Source organism: Ochotona curzoniae, unplaced genomic scaffold (genome assembly GCF_017591425.1).
Source record: "Ochotona curzoniae isolate NIBS_2020 unplaced genomic scaffold, NIBS_Ocur_1.0 scaffold_4683, whole genome shotgun sequence".
In the NCBI taxonomy this organism is placed as follows: Eukaryota; Metazoa; Chordata; class Mammalia; order Lagomorpha; family Ochotonidae; genus Ochotona; species Ochotona curzoniae.
The window spans coordinates 31197171-31205910 of NW_024467121.1; the positions used below are offsets into that span (position 1 = coordinate 31197171).

At 35.4% G+C, this 8740-nt stretch overlaps 1 pseudogene; it reads right to left on the reverse strand.

Moving 5' to 3' along the window:
• Window positions 1-7797: 7797 nt before the first annotated feature.
• On the reverse strand, window positions 7798-8235 carry LOC121148094 (annotated as a pseudogene).
• Window positions 8236-8740: the final 505 nt, after the last annotated feature.

Sequence of the window (8740 nt, forward strand, 5' to 3'; positions counted from 1 at the left end):
GATCTTGGAACCCCAACCATCAAGAGACTGTCAGCCAGTAGACTCTGAATAGGTTTCATTACGGTTGGGACGGAGAGATTGGCAGCAATCCAGAACTGATGAACTATCAAAACTGTATGAGCAGGACCCTTGGAGCGCGCCTCATGATTGTATCTAAAAATCACATGGAGTCTGTTCAATACTAATTTAAAATTAAAATTTGAAATAAAAAATTAAGTCTAAAAAGTACTATCCATAATAGTAAGAAAAGCTTGATAAATAAACATTAAGATTTTTAACGTTTCTTAAATAAAATATCTAGAAATAAGAGATTTATTGGTAAAATATGTGATTGGAAAAATGAAATACTAGCCAGAGTTGGAGAAATTAATATTCATATGTATGTCTGCCAAAATATATAAAATATAAATATATAAAAGAGTTCCTCCCACTCAATAACTTAAAAAATACATCCTCGTAAAAATGTGAGCATAGGACTCATACTTTATGAAGAAAATAGATAAATTCATTAAAGTATGATCAATATTATTAATCATAGGGAAATAAAAATTAAAACCTCTCAATACACTACTATAGTAGGAATATTACTGAGGATATGGACTAACAAGAACTTTCAAGTAGTGCTTTATATGAAAGTCTACAATGGAGAAATGAATTGGAAATTTTTACCTTTTTTTTAAGATTCAGAAAGAAATGGAGAGAGAAAACTCTTCCATACAAATGTCTGTAATGGCTGGGGCTGGGCTACCTGACACCAGAAAATCCATTTGGGGCTCCCATGTGGCTGTCTTCCACTGCTTTTCCAGGCACAATGGACCCACATTTGAAGTGGAGCAGCTGGGACTCTGTTGCTCCATTTTGGCATGTCAGAATCACAGGTACACCCAATCCATTATGCTTCAATGCCAGTTGCAATTTGAAAAAGTCTTTTGTTAAGTTTTTAATAAAAACATTCCTCCTTTTTGATGCGTCAGTTCCAACCTGGCAGAAATGAAAGCACACGTCCATAAAATGTCCCATACAAGAATGCTCAAAGAAGATATATTGATGATACACAAAAATTGGAAGCAGCCCAGGTATACATTAACAGGAGATTGGATAAAGTATGGTATGTTGATTAATGGATCAGTTAATGGAATGATTATAGAAGAGAAACTTGCCAGAGTGAACCACAGTGTTAGAAGTACAGTTTCTCAAGCTTAAAAAAGCACCATGTCTCTATTTCCAAACAGAGCCTTATATAAAATGCCAATAATTAAAATAAATACAAATGGTACCAATATAAATGATCAGAAACCCTAATTTCTTTGTCCTTTTTCAAGGCCTTTCCTCTACCAGCCCGCACCTGCCCCCCACTGGTAGGGGGTGTTTCTTGGGTGCTTCAAGAAAAGTGTGAATCGTTCCCCATAACTAATAAGGAACCAACTGATTAAGTCCAGGTCCATCATCTTAACATCTCACAGAAAGTGCCAATGACAGAGACTTGCTACATACTCAATTAACTAGAAGTGAGCTGAGTGTTTCTAAGAGATAACTGCTGCTTCAAAACACCTATTAAAATATATACACCCTCACCTGCAAAAAAAATTTTAAAAAGGCAGAGGTAGCAGAATGTTAAAATTATCAATTTTCAGTGCCATCCCACCAAAGTCAGATGAAGAACCTAGACTTTAATTCTGTATCCTGAGACTAGTGTTCACATATGGTTTGCTTATTATGATTCTGTTCTACAACGTCTCATGCCAATACATGCCATGGCTCTAATTTATACAGACACACACAAACAGACATAAATTGCCTAGACTTCATATATTTTTCTTATTTTTTTTCTTTTGCTGGAGCCTGTGTTCTATTAATTAAGGTTATTAACCAAGTAAACACAAAGTTGTGGCTGGTATACATGTGTAAAGAGTTACAATATTGAAAGACTCTGAGCATACACAAAAATATCTTAGTAATCAGCAAAACCAAACCAAAGAGGTCAGTTTTCTGGCATTAGGAAAGCCAGATTTTTTTTTTCTCCTCCTGTCCAATTAGGATATAGTTTGTTGATCATGCTAGTGTTTAAAGTTAACTTTTACAAGTAAAATCCCTTGGGGCCACTTCTATGGCCACTTCCAGCAGCACCAATATCCCATGTAGGAACAGATTTGAGTTTTCCAATCCAGCTTCTTGCTAATGTGCCTAGAAAGGCAAGGTAGAGTCGCCCAAGTTATGGGCACCTGCACCCACATGGGACACCTGGAGAAAGCCCTGGGTTCCTGGCTGCAATTGACCCAAGACTTTTGAGGAGTGATCCAGCATTTGGAAGACCCTTCTCTTTCTCTCTCTTTCTTCCTCTCTGTAACTCAAACTTTGCAAATTAAAAATATACAAAGAAATAAAATTCCCTTTGCGTTTCAAGGGCTTTGATAACATTTGAGAATAATGTTCAGATATGCCTTAAGTACATGCTGATGCTTATAGTCTCCATGCTGATTCTGGTAGAATTCTAGCTCATTCCAGGTAGTCTTACCTCTTAACCTGAGAGTTTGCATCTAAACCTAGCTTTCTTAATCCATGTTAAGTACAATGACTTTCAAATTTGAGTTTCTTATCAGTCTAATGTCACAAAATAGCATAGCATATCAGTTCAGATACTGTTGTATTGCTGTTATATCACTCATTGGTAGAGGAACTAAGGCATAGAAGAGAATGTACAAATAACTGATAAACCCATGACAAAATGTTCAGTATCACTAGTAATAAAGGAAATGCAAAGAAGCAGATATTTTAACCTATTATGTTAGAGAGTTTATCAATGTTAAACTTTTATGGAAATGACATCTTTACATACTGCTGAGTGTGAGGAGTACAGATTTTTTAATATCGTTTTTAATTTTGAATTGTATGGTGCAATTCCATAGGGTCTGGGATTTTCCTACCTGCCCCCCATAGTCTCTCCCTAACTGATTTTCCCCATATTATTACAATAGTAAGGAGTACAAATTTATATAATTTTGATTGGGAACTATCTGGTAAACTATCAAGATCTCTAAAAAATATTTATCCATTTGATTTAGTAATTTTATTAGATGGCATTTTTTCCTAAGAAGACAATCTAAAATCAACCTAACATTAAAACAAAGAAACAACAACTTCCTTGTGTTAGCAGGAGACTTGCAAACAGCAGGGATGTTCCGTAGGGCTAATGGAGAGCTATGTGAGTGAACTCTGATCTCCCTGGACTACGTGCTATCCTCCTTCATACTCAACACAAGCAGGAAACTCGTGCCACGAGTGATGGGGAGGATGGTGTTAGGATAGGGACCAGAATAATCCTCCGTTGCATGCCTTTCTATGGGAATCTTCCTATAATTGCCATGTCACACCAAACAGGACATCTGCAGCACAGAAGACAGTATATTGTATGTAGCATGTGAGCCAAGCTAAACCCATACCTATTATAGCCAATAAAGTTGGATGAGCCATACTGTTCACTCCCATATCATCTATAACTGCTGACTCACGACACTTTCGAAGTTGAATGATCAAAACGAAGCCATAGGTGTCATAAAGTTGAGAGCATCAACTCTCCATCTTGTTACAGAAGTTAGCAGATTCTTGTTCTAGGAGAATTACTGACAGAGTTATGGGATGATGGCAGAATGGAATGGCTGCAGTGAAGCAAGAAGTTAGTGGGGAAATTGAAGCACCCACTTCTGAAAGGGGTGTGGGATGTTAACTGAAAAAGAGTATTCGCTGTTTCCACCCCCCTCACCCAACTATTACCTCCTAAACTGAGACTGTGAGCCATCACAGCACGTTATTTTGCATTTTGTTGAATTGTTTATACTTTTGTTACTTTTCTTTTGGGATTAAAATAATGTGTTTTTATTTATAAATCAGAATTATTCCAGCTGTGTATACCTAACTTAATCAATCTCAAATGTATAGAGGCCAAATACCTGACACGTAGGAAAGCAGATAAGCCGAGTCAAAATCTAAGCTTCAGTTTCAAAAGCTATGATTTTGTTTAAAAAATAAATAGGAAATTCTACAGTATTTCAAAATAGTCATAGGATGTCCTTTGTCACTGAATGCTGTACAGAATGTTAAATTATGCCTGACTTCTGCCCAGGGTTCCTAGAACAAGTCTATTATGGATTATATTTCTTTCCCATTAATTGGTGTCTAGGAGAGGTAGACAACAGGACCCTAGGCATCTTTTTTATTATTATTGAAAAGTTATTGAAGCTTTTAGAAACTGCAATTTAGAGAAATTTACCTTTCTCAGAAACTTTGTATTTAAAGCTTCAAATGCTGAAAAGGTTCTTTGAGGAAGAGCATTTTGTGTTTAGTTTCACAAAATGGATTTTCAGACTATTAAGCAAGATAGGTCATGTTGACCCTTTGTTCCAGATCGTTTGTTTGATCCTGGACAGAACTTTGCAAGATTAAAGAATATGCTTTCTGAAACAGAAGAAATCCCATAGTGTTTATAAAACTGAGCTGTTCTTAAATACTGGAGGTGATTCTGACTCCAAGGGGAACATTGAGCAGAAATGTACTCATATGTGTTGCCAATAGTGAAATTATATTTCACACTCTATTCCCGACCCCACCAAAGTAAGTAAATAAGTGAATATTTTCCTCTAAGTGGAAATATTTTCTTGTACTTGCTTTACAATGTTTAAGATTAGTCATCATCAGAAGCTTATCATGATCATGCCTGTGACTTGGCAGAAAAGAAAATTTTCCCAATGTCAAGTGCAATCCATGGGTTATCTCTTATCCCTTTGCATATGGAGATCAATTTCATGGAGTTGTAGAGTCTTCTTTCAGCACGCACCAAAGCCTCCACCATCATCCCTCATCTGCAAATGCCCCTGAGTTGTAATTTTTTTTCTCCTTTCGCTTCTCATACTCTCATGTGTTTCAACATTGATTCAACTCAGTTCAGATATGAAGCCCGGCCCTATTACAGTATGCAAAGAAACACAATTCCCATTGTACGTTTTAAGTAAATTTAATAGTCCTACTACAATTGCTATAGTCCCCTGCCCCAATCCCAATGCACTTTGCTATAATCTCCTGTTCTTTTGCTATGGTCCCTTTGTGGTCCCCCCTTGTAAGGCTATAATCTCTATCATTGTAGTCCTCTTCCGTATGGCTGCAGTGCTTCTCCCCATTGCTAAGGTCCCCCATCCCCATTGCAATAATCCTTTTGAAGGTTATTATTCCTCACCTCAGTCTGTTGCATTTTTATTTTAGAATACTGATATGTGTTTTGATAAATTTATTTTAGGGAGTTTGAGATGTAAATTTGTGGAGCCTCTTGCCTGGATCTCAGAAGAATTGCTCTTTACAAATGATTACAATTCCCTGCTTACTTATTTGTATCTCACAGTAGATTATAAACTTAATGACCAAAGGAACTGTGTTCAGTATCCCTTCGGTATCCCTTGTGCCTTTGGCAATGTGCAATAAAAGGTAAATATTCTCTGCTTATTTAACAAATGAGTGACTTTAGAAATATTGAGGCTAAGTACCATGTCTAGAGATAACCAAAACATATTCAAATTTGCAATGTACCCTACATTCCTTAGGAAATCAAAAGACATAAAAGAACATTTTTCTAGTCCTTTGTTTATCCCTTCTAATTGTTTTTTCAGTATGAAAAGTCTCATATTCAAAATAGGATATTTGGTTCATAGGCTCTAGGTTTTTACTTTGTCCTGAACTAATCTTTACAAATAATTCCTGTGTTTCTGAAATAGAAATACTCCAAATCTCAGTCTCAGCATAGAAAAATGCTAGCAGAAATTATTTAAAAGAAATTTCCTAGATGCAATGCCTGGAAAATTTAATAGGGGGAGAGACTATTTCTCATTAGGAAGCTTATTGTTATCAAAAATCTGGAAAATAAGAAACACAGTGCATTTAAATCAGAAAAAATATTCATTTTAGTAATTTTTTTTATTTTAAAGTGTACTTAGAAAAAAAGTCACAGCTAATGAATTTGTTTTAGAAAGGCTAAGCAAAAACCTACACTTGAATTAGTCTGTGAAGGAAAAGGATACTATGAATTGAAGACATTAAATTACTACTTTTACTAACACAAGGGACAGATGGAGAAATACATCTATCATTATCTACCCTTTGCGTTGAGGAGAAGCTCTAAATATGTTCAAATATGAATTTGTTTCCTAGGAGTTTATTGAGGGTTTTAATCTGCTTATGACTTATATTGATCTAAAGAAAATATGGTTAGTAGATGATTTCAAAAATAGCTAGAATTTCTCTCTTATGTCCCTGGTCCCTGCAATAGGAACTTTTAGGTACTGGCTTTAAAAAGTGGAGGCTCATACCGACCCCTTGAATCCAAGCTGGCCAAAGTGACTAACTTTGACAAATAGAAGGAGAAAGATGGGATGATGTGCCCATTCCAAGTTGAATATCAGCAGTCTTTGCAAATTCTGTTTCATCTCTTGGAATCTTGCTGCTACCATGCAAACCAGCTTGATTTTCCAGCATTCTTCTATCAAAATTAGAATCAAAGGCATTCAGGTTGCCTGCCGTGAGTTATAAATGCACAACTAAACTCACAACATGAGCCAAGTCAGATCCTTCCAGTGGAAGCCCAGAATCCTGACCTGTAATGAATTGTTACCCCACGTTCTTACATGGTTTCTTATAAAATAGTAAAAACTGGTCATTCACCCATAAAAACTTTCACTATATTAGCTATCAAAAAAATTTAACTGAAACAGCAGAGTAGAATTTTATCACCTGCAAGGTAGTTGAAAATAAGTGAGGGTACTATAAAGAGGACTTGTGATTACACAAAATGCTGGACTGTAAAACCATTTTTGGAAGGCCACTTAGAAACTTAAAGTGTGCCAGATATTACCCTCAAATTTTATGCGCAGAAGCACGTAATTATGTGTCAACTTACTAATTAGTTTATAATACTAATGTTGAGGAAGCAAGATGACTGGTTTTCCTTTCTTACACATTCCACATTTTATTTACATTTTAGGACTAATTTTATTTTTTTTTTGATTTTTTTTAAATTTTGACAATCCTTACATATTTAATTGGGGTAAATAGGACTAATTTTAATCACAAAAATCAAAGATCCATACACCTATTTTCTTTTTTGTTGACTTCACTTAAATACATGGTTTGTTCAACAAGGATTATAAACAAATATTTGCCATGTCTGTTGCATGTAACACGTAGGAATAGCTTTTAATGGAAACTCATCAGCCCCGCCCCAATATTTTTTAAATTATAAATACAGGTATCAAAACAATCCTGAACATATTTTTATAGTACTAGTAGTCAGCGCCCACACCACTTCAAAACTTGACTCAATTTGTGACAATATTCACTGTACCTGCTATTTTAAACAATTTCCACTGGAGCTCTTTCACTAAGCAAGACAGATACAACATCCCATTGCTGTTTGTCCTTTGTGGGATTTTTACTTTTCAGAACACCTGTTTCCACTGCCATTTGATATGTCTTGTCATGCTTGTATCTTGTAAACCCGAAACCTGGAGCACTCCAGGTTTATGTTTAAATGACAGTGCCTCAACAAGAGAAAGAAAAATTGTGCTGCATTTTTCCTCCTGGTACCTGAAGACATAATTGGTGTACATATATTAAATATATTCTTACAAATGTCTGGGTCACACATACCAACTGGAATTCTTTACTGAATGTATGGCTGTTTTATGTTGCAATATTTAATCATGACATTAATTTAAGTAGAAGGTTTTTGATTTAAGAAAAATTTGAGATCTACTAAAATTAATTGTTGTATGTTTGTCCTTCTGGTGGCTGTGGAAGGTTCATATTTTCTTTGGACATTATTAGATTAGTTCCTGAAGTACAAGTTTAATGCTATATGAATTTTACCATTTTGCTAAGACTGGTATGCTCTATGGACTTATAAATAATTCCACTGGAATTATTTATCCAATTCATAGTAATTTTTGTTACAAATCTAATTGACAGAGGAGATTCTGGGTATTTAAATCCACATTCTACTTTCAGGCTATAAATTCTGCTCTCATAATTTGTCCTAGATAGTCCAATAATCATGCCTCTCCATCTTGTAAATGTTATATCTTCATCATCTTCAAGGCCCCAGCTAACTGTAACATCACCTATTCCTTTTTGTCCTTCTTCAAGTTCTTTCAACAAGCAAAAATTACGAGAAACGTGAACTCCTATGGAGACCACCATCTTCTCCTAGAACCCAACCAAGATGGTTGTTCGTTATTGAATGATGAGCTTGACAATATTATATTGCCTAACAGAATATTTATATTATAGAAGGACAGATATTTGATATACTGGAATAGCCTGTTTCAAATCCAGGCTTCGTTCCTGATTTCAGTTTCTTACCATTGCCCACAATGAGAAGCAGCAATCTGTGATGACTACAGTGTTTAGATTTCTGCCACTCAGATAGGAGATTGACTCCTTGCTTTGGCCTGACACAACCCCAAATTTTGTGAGCGTTTAGTTCTTTCTTTCCTCTCCCTCTCTTTCTCTTTTTCTTAGGACTGAAGGAGAGAAGGAAGGAAGGAAGGAAGGAAGGAAGGAAGGAAATAAAATGTTAAACTTACATATCATATCCATACAACAAAATACTAAATAGCCATTCAGGATGATGATAATTATTTATGTTGGCTTGCAATGCTTCCATACTATTGATACTAAATATGAAATCATATAGTCAGTATAC